This window comes from Zosterops lateralis (assembly GCF_965231275.1).
Source record: "Zosterops lateralis genome assembly, chromosome: 19".
Lineage (NCBI taxonomy): Eukaryota > Metazoa > Chordata > Aves > Passeriformes > Zosteropidae > Zosterops > Zosterops lateralis.
In genome coordinates, this window is record NC_139779.1 from 7,004,694 (window position 1) to 7,019,917 (window position 15,224).

A 15,224-nucleotide genomic window follows, 5' to 3' on the forward strand; every position below is an offset into this window, starting at 1 on the left:
AAGCAATTATTTACCCTTTGCATAGTGAATTTTGGAGAAAGAGCTATAACATCTTTTATTAAACCAGTGTTTTGTAAGGCACACCAGCAATGCCACTTGGAGGCAGCTGAAGATTAGCAAGTTAAACAAATTTAGGAGTGTTCCTGTGATTTTGTTGAACTGGGGGGCAGAAATATTAATAATTAAAGGGGCTACATGAAGAGGCTCCCTGTGGGAGCAAGAGATTTGATTCAGTGACCCAGTCCTAAATTCCATTTGCTGAAGCAAAAAAAATATATATAGGGAAAAAATGAGAGTTTGTTGCAGTCTTGTGCTTTAGACTTCCTTCCAAACTGAGTGAAAATGTGGAATCTTTTTTCTGGTGCCATTTTCCTAGGAAACAGAGCCAGTGCAGGCAGCCTGTGGTGCTCAGTGACACTGGATCTGATGGCTGATTTCTTCCAAACTGGAGGGAGGTTTTGGCAGAAAGCTGGCTCCTGTGGGATGAGGTGGCTGGGGAAAGGAGAATTCCCAGATCCAGGTCAAGGTCTGCCATGGCAATCTCAGCACTGGGACACCAGGGCGTTCCTGGGGCAGAGAGCAGAGGACACCTGGCCCAGGGTGAAGCCCTGGTGGGGAGGAGCACTCAGGCCATGGCACACAGCCTTTGTGCAGGGGCTCTCCCTGTTCATTTCTCTGGTTTCAGGCTGTCTCAGCTGCTGGCCTTGATCTCTGATTTCTGTACCTATGCAAAATCAGATTATTTTATCCATCCCTGCCTGCATGACAGGGGCAGATTCCTGAAAAAGAGTGTTTAGGAGCAGATTTCTATCCAAAATCCAAGTCTTTGGTGCTGCATTGTCAATTCCTCCAGCACCCCAGCCCTGATGAAGGTAATTTATATTCCCCATAAACCTGGTCCTAGAGTATCCATCCATCCCTGGAGTGTTCCCTACCTGCATCCCAGCAGCCTCAGCCAAGGGGAGGATGCATTATTGCTCTGGTGGTCAGAATACAGGAGTGACCAAAGGTGCACAGAGGGATCACAGACACCCCCAGCAGGAGATTAACACCTAAACCACGAGGGTTTTTCTTCCTTCCTCCCTGTAAAAAGCAGATGGTTTGGAGTCAGACACATACAGGAGGAAAGAGAGGTCTGCACTTAGGGCAGGGCTGTTTGCACTCCCAGGGCCCTCCTGGAGCTGGATGCCAGGTACAGGGGGAGGCTGTGGAGAGGAGCTGGTCCCACGTCCCACATCTGCATTAGGCACCACTGATGTGCTTAAATTATGATCTTGCAATTAAAAACTGTATTAAAATCTTCTGCTGGTTCTGGAGTGGGAAGCTGTAGTAAATCAGATAGCTACATGGAGACTCTTAGACAAGTTACAAATTATTCATAACCAATTATGTAAATTCCTCTGGAGCTGTAATAGTAAAAAACATCCCAGAGCCCCATACAAAAAGTGGGTTGGTTTGGGGACCCCCAGAGAAGGAGCAGCACTATTATTGTTTAAGTCTACTCTGTAAATGTGTTAATGGATCCACTCTGAAGTATCTGAGGGGAGAAAGAACAGACGCAACCTATTAACTGCCCATGTCCTAGTAATCATCGAATAAATTGACTTTTATTGTATCCAAAAGTAAGAAATCTTCTGGGATAAAAAAAACCCTTTTGCTACTTGGCTGCTGATAATTGGAATCAACAACTCAAGGAATTAAGGAGGCCAGATCAGCTACATGCTTTTAAAATTATTTGTAGCTGATGCATTGCCAGTTGTGCACTCCGTGGGCTAATCTCTAATTGTATTTTCATGTATGGCTCTGGACTAAGTGGGTGATTTATTTGACACACGGTTTGATCTACTCATCACCAGCCTTTAAACGCAGGGTTTGCCGTCCCAGATTGAGCTCTTTGTCCAACAGGTCCCATCCCCTGCTTTTAGCAGTGGCTGAAAATGCTCTTGCATGGCAAAGGGCTCAGCTGCTGGAAGTGGTGGTGGCAGGGATGGCTCCTAGTTGCTCTGTGGCTCTTCCCACAGTCACCTCTTGGGTGACAGAGACCAGAGGCACATTCCAAGGCTGCTCGAGAGCCAGGAGTTGTTGCCTTTGTGAGTTTTTTGGGGGTCAAGAGGCAGCACCAGGACCCTCCTGTGTGAGGTGTGGGTGAGCACCAGTTCAGAGGCCAGGGAACTTGGCAAGCTCTGCTGTGGGAGATACTGAATCACTCACTCTCTCTCTCTCTCTGAACTTGTTTCCACCCACTCCTTCTCTTGTATAATTAGTCTATAAGCTCTCCAGGGCAGGGACCATCTTTTTATAACCTGTTTTGTGTAACACCTAACACACAATGGGGTGCCAGTCTCACCTCAGGCCTGCAGGCACTGCACTGCTGTGGATAATTAGTATTTTTTTAGGCACCACTGTAGTACAAATAACCAGGGTGTTTTGTTGTTGTTATTTATTCTTGGCCAAGGCCTGGTGAAGGCAGCAGATCACAGAGGACTGTGGACAGGCTGAGTTTAGAGAAGAGCAGACACGTGAGCTTGTGGTGAAGATGGAAGGGCTCTGCAGACCTCTTGTTTTAATCCCAGCTCAGCTGCTTCTCAAGTTGCTTGTAACTGTCCACTTCATTACTTCTCACCAAAGTTTCCTTGCTATGAAAAGTCTAATTAAGGACCATCTCTTTTGTGGAGGTCTGTTAGAGGTTTGGCTAGAGCAGAAAGGGTAAGAAATTAGACATGGCAAATTCAGTTTAATTGTTCCTTGCCCTCGCACAGACCAGAGGATGTTCTTCCAGCACTTCTGTAGCGTGTTTTGCTGTGGGTGGGCAAAAGCTGGGAGAAATCACAGGAGATCAAGTGCCAAAGTGTGTGTGTGTGTGTGTGTGTGTGTGTGTGTGTGTTTGCTCATCTGGCCAGCCGGGTGTGCATCACATGCGTGAGAAATGCCTCTTTTTTTTTTTTTTTCCCTTAAATTCACAGAACTGCTCTTTGTTTCCTTAATCTCACCGTGGATGGCTTCCTCTCTGCGTGCCCATGCTGTAATTCCCCCAGTAGACATCTGTCAGGAATACACAAAAACGAGCCCAGCTTTGATGCAACAACAGAATCCTGGAAACTAATCAAGAAGAAAAAAAAAAAAAAATTGCCCTTGTAAAACTGGGTCTGTAATTATTATGGGAGCCAAGATATCGAGATAATAAGGAGACAGCCCTAAATAACTTGGGGGAATTACAGAAGGTAATAATGTACTGCACCACTGCCAGACAGGGTTAGACAGACAGAGTGGCTTTGGGTTTTGGCCTGGGTTCTGCATTGTGTTAAAGCTGCTCCAGCACTGCCAGACCGAGGGAGGAGTGTGAGGAGAGGGGCTGTGCAGGCTCCTGCCTTGGGCTGAGCCTTCCTGGGCACCACTGGGGGATCTGCAGCTTCTCACCCCCCTCATCCTGCAGCCTGGGGAGGCTCCAGCCCTGGCTGGCACCCCAGAGCTGCTGCAGAGAAAACCTGAAACCTGTTCAGTTTGGGGGGGATCAGCTTTTCCTTCCTATGTCAGCTTGGCCTTGACATCTCCTACCCACGAGATGCTCCACTCCGTGCCAGCAAACCTTCCCTGAGCACAGCAATCTCTGCAGCTGCCCCCTTGCAGTGTGATACCAGCCATGTAAAATAGGCAAAGGGTTACCAAACCCACCCCCCCCAAAAAAAAAAAAAAAAAACAAACCACCCGAGCAAAACTGTTGCTGTCTCTGAGGGAGGGAGTGTCAGCTCGGCTTTGCTGGTTATGGTAAACTGTTGTACACAAGCTCCTATCCTCAAACAGGGATCTCTGTGCCAGGAAGTCCATGTAGAGTTGGAAAACAGATGGTGTTGAGGAGCGAGCTAATCAGGAGTGGTTGCCCTGCTGCATTTGTGTGGTGCCAGAAAGAGTCAAAGCCAAAGCTCCCGTTGCTTTTTCACAGCCACCTTCGGCAGGGCAGGAGCAGCCTGAATCGTCCTGCTGAGGGAAGAGAGCTCTGGCATGGGCAGCTCCCTCAGCACTGTGGTGCAGACATATCCTTTGGGTGTAATAACAATAGAAAGATGAGATATGTCCTTTTCAGAGGGTTTGGAGCAACAGGGTGTTAAGATAATACAGGCAATCAAGCTCGAAATGTATCTGGTGGTGGTTTCTAACCCTGCTGGTATTTCTCCTCGGGGTTCAGTGGGTTAGAAGAGAGCAGGGGTGTGTTTTAAAATATGCAGAACCCACAACCAGGAGTACAGACTTCCAAGGATCTTAACTCTCATTTAGAAATCACTCCATGCTACAAAGCTGCTCTGCAAACTGGGGGGCTGAACTCCTTTGGAAATTCAGCTTTTAGGTGCCATCGATTTACTAATCATCAAGACAAGATCTCTGCATCTCTTTCAGCAAAGCAAGTGCTATTTAAAGACACAAATCCACACTTATATTATTAAACTTAATGTTTCTGTTTTGCAAGGATATTCCAGCTTCAGGATGGGGATGTAGAGCTGTTATCCCTTCGGGCTGACTTCAGCCCTCAAAACTGAATCTTAAACAACAACCTCTTCCCTTCTCCACTTAATCTTGGAGATGCAATAAAATATTCTGTGCCTTCCTTAAACAGAAGAAAAAACCCCATGAGTTTCAGGTGTGTGAGCACTGAAAACCCCAGTGAATGCCACTGAAGGGTCCCCTGTATAGCAGCACTTTCCAGGGACACTTCCTACCTCTCCTTTAATGTCCTCATACTCAGTACCTGGAGGAGCATAGCATGCTACTGCTAAGTGCTTTTAAATTAGGATTTTAAAACTTCTCCTGTGGTTACCCCTGTTGATTACAAATCTAGGGTTTTTTCCCCACCAAGACCCAGTGTTCTGGCTCCAGCACCCTCATCAGTTGTAATTACTGTGCCCTTTTACATGGAAAGTGTGATCAACTTCAGCTCCTCTGAGCTGCTCCATCCATCTGCACCTATGGCTATGGAGGGAATGGCTCATGCTGGAAATTCTGACTCTATCAGAATGGCAATTATTAATCCTAGGAACTGCATTAAAAATATCTCCCTTTTTATTAGCACTATTAAGAGGAGCCTTATTCTTGATGATCTGCTAATCGCTTGTCATGTTAATTCCAATGTAAAGTATAAAAGCCCTTCTTTAGTTTGAGTCAAAATCATGTGTTTAAAGACACAGGAATATAGTTGATGAATTAATGTGGTTGACTGAGGGTAAATATGGCCAGGGTAGATCTCTTCACTCCCTGCTCTCTTTGAATCCTGTTTAATTCACACTGCAAAGTGCCCATGCACATGCATTTCAGTGGGTTGTGCTGAGCACAAATGGACTTTGCAAATCAAGAGTTGGAGCTGAGCTTGATGGGGAGTTGTGGGGCACTCTGCTGGTGTCAGCCAACTCTGCCTGTCCTGCATCCTGCCACAGCTCACAGCAGGGCTGGGATTCCTCTGTGGCTTCAGGTCCAACAAAAATCTCCCCTGATGAGACCAGTAGGAGCAACTTGAAAAGTTTGCTCGTTTAAATCCCTGCTTTTGGTACTTCACATCAATCGAGGGTAAAAAAAAAAAGTTTGTGGTGTCTGCAAAAACAGGAGAGGGAGAACAGGAGCAGTTCCCAGGCCCTGCAGCAGCTTTGTAAGGCACTGCATGATTGTCCTGCTCTGCTGCATCAGTTCCAGAACCAGAGGCAGCAATCCCTGGCCTAAGCCCAGTGCTCAGGTTAAGCCTGCCCAGGGAGCTGAGATGTCCAGATCGAGCATCACTTGTGACCTTGTCCCCATTCTCACTGCCCTGCCTGTGTCTGCTGGGCTGTCCCAAGCCCCTGTGTGCATCCCTGAGCCTCCAAAATCTGCTCTCATGGAGCTGAGGTGGGGCACAACAGCCCCTTTTGCAACCACCAGTTTTCCTGCCTCTGCTCCTGCCTGGGTGGCTCAGCAACCACAGCTCTCATCATTAGCAGCCACTGGTGGGTCCCAGATTTAGCTCTGTCACCACAAACCCTCTCTTTTGCTCCAGCTTTAGCAAGTGGCAACTCCCTTAATTACACATTTTTCTCTCCTCCACCCCAGCTACTGCACCCGGGGCTGGGGAAGGAAGGGGAGAGCAAAAAGAAGGAATGAGAGGGGGAAAGTTAAATGAGGAGCACTGTGGTCCATCCTGCTGGCTGCAGCATAACTGTTCCCTGCAGCACGAGTTTAGCAAAGCCCTGAGCCAAGCGTGTTTTCTACTGGGGCTGCAACTTTGGGCTGGATTTTGGGGCTTCCCCCACCTCTGTCCTTTTCTTCCCTGCTCAAGGAGGCTTGTAGTGTGCCTCCCCTTCTGTGGCCTGGTTTGGGGTGAACCCAGTTTTGCCGTAAGCCCACCACCATCTCCTCAGGCATCCTCCAGCCCCGGCCGGGGCTTTCCAGGTCCCTTGTTCCTCCCTGCTCCTCTTTCTCTTTCCTTTGCTGCCCTCTATCCCCCAGCCTTGCTCTGCTGCCTGGCACATAAACCTCGAATTTGCTGCATAGGCATAAAATCCTGTGAACTGCTGCACCTTTTGCACATGGATAGGTCAAAAAAAGAAGTGTAGCAATTTGCTTGAACATGTGCACGGGCAGTATTAATGCAGATCAGTTGCAAGAAATAACGTAATACAGATTTGCCAACGTATGTATTGCATAAATGCTGACAGGTGCTGACAGAAGTGTGTGCGTAAACATTTAATAGCACTGTTAATTCATAGCACAACAGTTGCTGTTGGCATGGCTTGGAATTTATTATATTTTGCTATTTATTCCTAGTCAGCTTGGTGTCCATCATCCTCCCAGATGGCATGTCTGCCGCGATTCCTTCCTCCTCACATTTGCATGATGCTTTTCCTGGGAGGAAAAGCAAGGGTGGCTGAGAGCTCAAGTTGTGCTTGCAGGCTTCCAAAAGCCTCCTTTCTTGTTCAATATAAGCCCACTCAGTGCCTGTGAAGAGTTCCCCTAATCTCTTCATATCTTAATTGCTCTCTGTGAATTGGGGGAATAAATATTTCATTCCCTTATAGATGCGTTTCCCTATTTCTATTTTTCTTTCCTAATCTGTTCAGATTGCCGTGGTGAAAACCCAGCCCCACTGAAGTCAAAGGCGAAACCACCACTGATTTCACTCCAGCAAAGATTCACCTTAACTGACTCTGCCTAAAAGTCCAAGATAATCATCAAGGCTCCTTTTAGAGTCCCTGTCAAAAGACACTGGCACCTTCAGCATCAATCCACCCTCCCTGGCTCAGACAGATATCTTGGGAAGGGATTAATGACTCTCCAGAGGTGCCAGCTTCCCTTCTCCATTCACCACAGCAGGAAGTTCAAACTCAAACTAACTTTTAGGCGGCTGATTTTTCAGCTGAGAGTGGCAGGCATGAGTCCTTGCATTGCTGCAGTCCTTCCTCTCTCCCAGGGTTGGGACATTCCCTGCTGCAACACTGCAAGTGTTTATAGCTGGGTCAACACTAGTGTGAGATTTGTCCCTCAGGTATCCCCCTGGGGATGACACCCAGGTGGCCTTGGGCAGTGCCTGGCACCTCTGTGTTCATCCCTGGCAGTTTCCAGGAGCAGCAGGAGGGGCTGTGTGGATACACTGAGCAGCCTTTAGCTGGGCATTGCCAAGGGAAAAACTGAACCAGCTCCGTAGGTTTCGCATTTGGCTTTTCTCAGTGGAAAAACTGGACAATATCAAATGACAGGAACAGCTTTCCAAAAACATTTTCTTTCCAGCACTGAGTGAGAGGAGCTTTTTCACTATTAATCTCCAAAGGTACACAGTAATTGGTCGTGTTTCAGGTGTGAGGAGCAGTAAATGGGGTCTCTGTGGGTCTGCTCATGGTGGTCTCCAAAAACATGGGAATAATGAATGGCCATGTGTGACAGCCTCAGGGACATGATCCTCATTGTTTCGCCCCAAATTCAGGATGCTGGTTTGGAGGTGGCACTAACTAGGACAGTTTGATGGGATTCATTCCTTTTATTTCCCCAGGAGCCCACAGGAACTGCAGTGTGGTCTGGCTGTGGCAGGGCGTGGTGCTGCCAGGCCAGGGTGGCCATAGGTGCTGAATTCCAGCCCTGAAAGCCGCTGGGGTGTCCTGCTGACAAGTGAGAGGGAGAGAAGTTTCTTTGCTTCAACGGTCACCACACAGGAAAAGTCAACATGGAGGAGAAAATAAAGCTCTTGTTCCTCTGAATTGTGAAAATTGTTTCCTCTGCGGGTGTAAATGGATGGGGGATATTCTGATTTATCAGGTAAGGATCTGCTCTAACGTGCAGTAAAAGCTTCAAGTTCTGGCTGTAAGTCAGGGGTTAGTCCTTTGGGTAGTCACAGAGGAGGTTTTGCAGGGGGATCAGAAGGTAGAGCCCTTGGGAACCCCAGGAAAAATAAACACAACCCAAAAAGCTGTGAGAGATTGTGTGACAGCCTCTGGTGAATGAGAAGTGACTGAACACCAGGTTTTTCTCTTTCACAGCCATAAACGCAGGCTAAGGAGCCTGTCCATTACATCTCTGCTGTGGTATCACTCCCCATGTTTGACGCTGCTCCCATGATCTACGAACTGGGGCCTGCTTTTGATTTAGCACTGTTTATTAACTGAGCAGTGCTGACATATTTTAGTGCAACATATAAAATCTAAGGCTTTTTTTTAAGCTGAGGAAATGAGGTTATGTGACATTGATCCAAAATGGAGGGGAGTATTTTAGGTTTCACGTTAACAGACAAGGGAGCAAAGACAGGGGAAATGCAGTTTTTTCTCCTGTCCTCCCTGCCAAGTCCTCTGCAAATGGGGCAGAAACACCAGGTTTCAGGGAAGTCTGGTGCAGATTTAAAACCAGCTGCAAATGGCTTTTGATAATTTTGTCATGTGTGTGAAAGATTGTAAGAATTGGTTTAAAACCTAAATTGGGACAATAAGAAATTCAAAATAACGTCTGCTTGAGTTATTGAGCTCTGAAAACAGCTGGACATGAATGTCCCGTGGCTACAGGGAAGGTACAAGATGTTGTCCCCATTAAACGGCAGAAGAAACTGAGGCCAGAATGCTGATTCGATGGGTAGAGAAGAGGTTGGTCCTTCAGATTTCAGGACGTTATGGAATCCCCCCAGTGCCAGGAGTGCCAGCTAAGGATAAACTGAGGAAATCTAGAGCTTATTGGCACCAAACAGTGATCTGCAGACAGGCAATGACAGGCCATTAATAGGCCTGGTCATATGGATTTGCATTAACTCTTTGGGGTGTTTTGTAAGGCCCTTGGCCACCTGTCAAAGCACTGGAGCTGGTGCATTGTTCCAGCTCTGGAGGTGCTGCTGTTGGTGTGAGTCCAGAGCTGCTGGGGTTGTGCAACACTCCCAAGTCCTCGCTTTTCTCCTGGTTACTTCTTGAATGGAAGTCTTTTCCTTGGTTTTGATAAGAGCTATTAAATTTGGCTGCACCCACTCAACACTGCTGTGCTTCTCGGAAGTAGGGCAGAGGTTGTGTAACTTCCATTCATCTGTCCATTCAGAGCAGGTAATTTCCATTATTGAGGTTTCCCAACATCATTAGAGAGTTGCATTAATGGGGCTTATCTGTGATAACCAGTGCAAACTAGTGCAGGAAAATCCATGAACAGAGCCAGCCCTGTTTAATTCAGCCTGGTGAGTGAACATTACGCCATTACCCTCCACCAGCATCTCTCAGCTTCCTGCTCCTCCCCACACCCCTCCTGACTTCTTGGAAACACCTGGCTGTACTTTGGACCCTGCTTCAGCTGGAGCTGCCTGTAAGAGGTTCCCACCATCAGTTACTCTGTGATCTGAGCAATCTGTGCTGCCATCCCACCAAACTCCCTCAATTCCCACCAGGAGAGTGGGGTTGCCCATTTTCCTCCTGCAGCCAGCCCAGAGCTCACTGGTGCATCTCTCCTTTCCCACCACTCTTGTCACCCCAAGAGGAAGGGCTGAAGGAGCTCACACGTTGCCCCGTGTAATCTCACTGCTAGCTGACGTTTCTCCTCCTCCTCCACTCATTTATCCCAAATCCCTTCCTTTTCAGATCCCTTCATTTCCTCCTGCTTTCGGTTTTTAAGCCTTCTCTTATGTGACTTAGTGTCTAGAACAGCTTCCCTCTGTACTTCTCTCCCCTTTCAAATCCTTCTTTAAACCACAGCCACTTCAGCAAGTCCTCCTTTTCAGAGCAGTAATCCCCAGTTATGCCAGAGCCCACAAACATTATCTGGTGTCATGTCAAGCCTGTGCACAGCCTCTGAGGGAGGCTGGGCAGGTTTCTGAGAGGGAGCAGAGTTTCTAAATCCCTTTGAAATGGAACACAAAATCGTTCTCTTTGGTGTCAAAGCCCCCATTCCTGCCCCAGGGCAGGGTGTGGGGATGGATTTAGGGACAGGATGCAGCAGCACCATCCAGAGTGTGAGAGGTTTGTGTGCAACCACAAAGCATTCAGATGTGTGAGTTAAGGGCACGTCCCCAGTGCTAAGATGGGCTGGTTTAGATATTTCTGCTCATTTCCAGATGTGAATTTTGAGAGAGGAAGAGCTCACAAGTGCTGATCCCCCCACAGTCAGTTCCTATCTCCATGTAAGTAACTGGGATTGCTCCCAATAAACCCCTCGGCAGCAGGACTGTGGATGTTTTGCTTTTTGGTCACCAGCTGGGTAAGAGGTTTGCTATCACCATTCCCTCTGTCACCAGAGAGGTCATTGCTGTGAGAGTCCTGTACCAAAGGTGACACTGAGCACCGTGGAAATGTCAGGAATACTTAACCTGCTGTGCTTCTCAAAGGGAAAGATGTTGGAGCTGGGATTTAAAATGAGGGTGGTGTGGTCAGAAAGGGGTTTAGGACTAGGACTAGGGATGGGTGTGACTATGGGGCAGAGCAATAATTCAGGTGATGGAGATATCCTACATCCCCAAAAAGCAGGGTGTTCACAGGGGGCCCAGCAGTCCTGCTCTGGGCTTGTGAAAACCTTGTGGTAAAACCTCTGTGAGGAGGTTCTCGGGTCTCAAGGAGGTTAAACACGTTGTAACCAGTTCCATTTGCTCCTCAGGATGTGATTTAATTCCCAGCAGCCTGTGAGTGGATGGGACTCCTGTGGCTGCTCCCAGGTGACTCTGCCCGATCAAAAGTGCTGCCCAGGATAATGTGAACTGTCAGTCATGGTCAGGCCTTAACGAGGGCTGGATGCAGCTCAGTTAGAAACCCACTCTAAGGGGAAAAAAACCCCTCCCAAGTCCTGTCTATGCAGTGGAGGAAAACACAAGTGTCCTGGGGAGGGGCTGTGGTGCACAAACAGCAGATCCCACATTGGTGGGATACATTCTCCTCCTTTAGAAAGATGAAAGGCAAAAGAAGGAGAAAGGGCTATTCCTGATCAATTACCAAAATCATAAAATGCAGAGAAGGGGAAGAGAGGAAGAAACTAGTTGTAAATGTGAAAAACAGAACAAAAATCCAGGAAGTCTGTGCTGGAGCTGGGGATTAAACCCAAAAACTCTGCAAAACCCCAGTCAGCTCTTGTGACATGAGGCCACCTACATGTGCTGACCCCGTGCTCCAGGTGCTCCTGTGGGAAGTGGCCAGGCTGGGGCTGGAATCAGTGCCTGGTCCTGGTAGTGCAGGTCCTGGCAGCTCTGGGGGACAGAAGCAGTGCCTGGTGAGCAGGGCAGGTCCTGGCAGCTCTGGGGGACAGAAGCAGTGCCTGGTGAGCAGGGAAGGTCCTGGCAGCTCTGGGGGACAGAAGCAGTGCCTGGTGAGCAGGGAAGGTCCTGGCAGCTCTGGAGGACAGAAGCAGTGCCTGGTGAGCAAGGCAGGCAGGTCCTGGCAGCTCTGGGGGACAGAAGCAGTGCCTGGTGAGCAAGGCAGGCAGGTCCTGGCAGCTCTGGGGGACAGAAGCAGTGCCTGGTGAGCAGGGCAGGTCCTGGCAGCTCTGGAGGACAGAAGCAGTGCCTGGTGAGCAGGGCAGGCAGGTCCTGGCAGCTCTGGGGGACAGAAGCAGTGCCTGGTGAGCAGGGCAGGCAGATCCTGGCAGCTCTGGGGGACAGAAGCAGTGCCTGGTGAGCAGGGAAGGTCCTGGCAGCTCTGTGGGGCTGCAGGATCTCATCCCCTTCTGCTGCTGGGAGCACCTCAGAGCTCCCTCAGCCCTTGGAGGTGCCCATGGAATCCCTGCCCTGGGCTGGGGTGGTGCAGCAAGAGGAGGAGTGACTGAAGAGGATGAACACTGAGTGGGGACAGGCTTCCCATTCCAACAGCTCTGGATTTATTTCTGTTCATTTACTGCAAGTCAGAATCCATTCTCTTCATTTTCATTCTTCCATGCTGTGACACCCTTAAAATCCGTGGTACATTTAACTTTTTATTTCCATTTAATACCTTTTAAAGTGATCTAATGCAGACAGATTACAGACAGTGAGGGTTACTGTCCTTTGGTGGAAATACCCTGTTTAATAAAATATTGAGACACAGACTGGCCCCTCCATGCATTTAAAAAAGAAAGATATACTACGTTTAGATGCTGTGGCAGCAAAACTTTATAGACTTAATCAATTTTGGACAGTCATGTTCTCCTGAAGTTTTCAAATCACCTTGCAAAAGGCAGCCAGCTCTCCTGCTTTGGAAATCAGAACCAGTTGTTTTTGCAGTTTGCAGTATTTAATGTAGATCTATGTAAATTGCTGGGGGAGAGGGAGGAGAAGAGTTTGATCTTAAAATATAATTTGGATTGTTCTCTTCTTTTCTTGTAAAGGCTGTTTTGATCATTCGTTACCACCTCCCAGATTTCAAACATCTCAGTCTCAAAAAGTTCTGATACTTTAAAAGATAAGGATCAAATTTTATGTATTTTTGTCTCTTAGTTCTCATGCCTTTGACATTCAGGTTTGCAAACTTCCCCTATCAAAGGGCTTTAACATCTTTCCTTTTCCTTTCCTTTTTTTTAAATTTTTTTAAATTTTTTAAATGAAAATTGACATTCTCATTTAATAGTGAGACTCCAGGAGCCAAGACTTTCAGAAAAATGCCAAATACCTTTGGGAATTTGCAGCCTTATTATTAGTAATGGGCCCCTCTCGCTTCTCTTCAAGCCTCCTGAGATTTTGTTGTTTCATCTAAATCCACTCAAATTCTGTGATCTTTAAAAGTGGGAAGAGTGGAAAAAGTATCTCCTCAAGAGAAGAACTGATTAGAAAGAATGGATCTAATTTCCAGTCTGAACCTCTTTAAACATCAAATATTTTCAGGTTTAAGGTTTGGTTGCCTGAAATGTTGGTTTTTTCCCCACTTTTTTTTTTGCTTTGCTGGTAGAATGAAGGACTTGATTTAACGTTATATGCCTGGAAAAAATAAAGCATTTAATTTACATTTTACAAGGCAGTTATTGCAGGTTAATTAAATATCAATTGAGTGTTATAGGCCGTATTAAGATTTATTAATAACCCAGCAGATAAATCTCCTTGGAATTCAATTAAATGAAAATCACATAAAAATATATGTGCAATTTTATTCATATAATACATAAAACTCGTGAATTATTGTGCAGCATTGTACAGTAAGTTGATTAATGGGAATTAATTGCTGAAATGGAGAAAAATCAATTTAAACTTCCTGCAGCAGCTATAAGAAGCTTGGTATTCTTCTCTCACATCAAGTGTTTGCACTTGGACTCTGCCATAGGATGAGTCTTGGAATAAATGTGTTTCCTCTCCTCTCACCTGCTTTAGCTCAGCATTTTGGGCTGGGGGGAAGGAATTAGTCACTGTTGCTTGTGTGCTCTGTGGAGTTAATTCTGCCACTGGAGCTTTTAGAGGTGAGAAAAGGAGCAGAAAGGTGACAGGGGTGGGTGTCCCTGGCACTGAGAGCACCCCTGGGCTGCTGCCTCGTGTCCCAGGCAGGTCCCTGCTGGCTCCTGGGGGATGCAGAGCTTTGGGACTCTGTGCCCCAGCAGATGTGCTGCACTGCACCAGTGAGTGTTTTCTGTGCAAGGAAAGGGGTCTCAGTTTCACCCCAGGACATTTTAAGAGAAAGACACTAGAAGTCTCTATGTTCCCCTGGCAATAATTAGCTCAATGCCAAGACAAAAGCACTGATAGGTCTCTTAGGTGTTTCTCAGAAATGTAGCTGTTCTCTGTTGGGCTGTTTGCCAAAAACCCACCTAAATCGTTCAATATTTTAGGAAGAGCACGAGGCTTCTCAGCACATTTTGGGGTGTTGTAGCAGGTGTGTGAGATCTGTCCCTACACTGTGAGTGGCTTTTGTTCTTTTGTTTTGTTTTATTTTCTTTTTAAATTAAAACCTTTTTGCTTTTTCAAGACACACTCAATCCTGCCATCTCACAAGTTATTTTAAGCTGTATCTGTGAAATCATATTTTCTTTCTTTTTATTAAACCCTCAGAGTGTGTTGGACCCTCGTGGAGCTAAAAACTCCTGGCCCAGTGAGAATTCCAATAGACTTGGAAGTCTTTTGTCCTTTAGGTGCCGTTCCCACCCTGTCCCCGTGTCCCCAAGGCAGTTCCTGCCAGCCAAGCTGTGGGCTCTGGGCAGAGCAGAGTGTGGGGCTTTAACCAGGATCAGTGAGGGGCTCAAGGCCCTTTTGGGGAAGCAAATCTTCCAATACCTCAGATGAGGAGCTGGACATGGAAACCATCTTTGCCATCCTTGGGGTCGATGGGGGCCTGGCCCGGTGCCGTCTGCTCCCTGCGCATCCTGAGTCAAACACTGTCAATATGAGATTATGTTCCAATTACAGGACCAGACCAACTGGTTTAACTCCTACCACGAATCTATTTTGCTTTATTACCATGCCCTGACTGTGTGACTGATGTACCAGACACCAAAAGAGATGGGCTCTGCCCAGAGGGCTTTGTCTCACAGGAACACGCCGGGAGAAGAGCGAGTGTGGCGGAAAATGCAGATGAATGAGTAACTCAGCCCGGAGTTTCTTTTTTTAATTCGGGGATTCTTTGCTCGGTTTTGTGTTTGGCTTGAGTTTTAATATTGCTAAATTTGCTTCCTTCAGATGTTGCACAAGAACAGAGACTTCCAGAGAAACTCAAACAGGGTTAGGCATGTGGCTCTTTGAAGTGCACACGGGAACACTCCTGGAGCATGGAAAACCAAAGGAAAACCCTGCTCAGGCTCACACAACAACTCCAGCCGAGCCATGGCCAGTCCTGGGGAAGTTTAACCGTGTTGAAAATACAAGCAAGTGTCAGTCCTTGCTC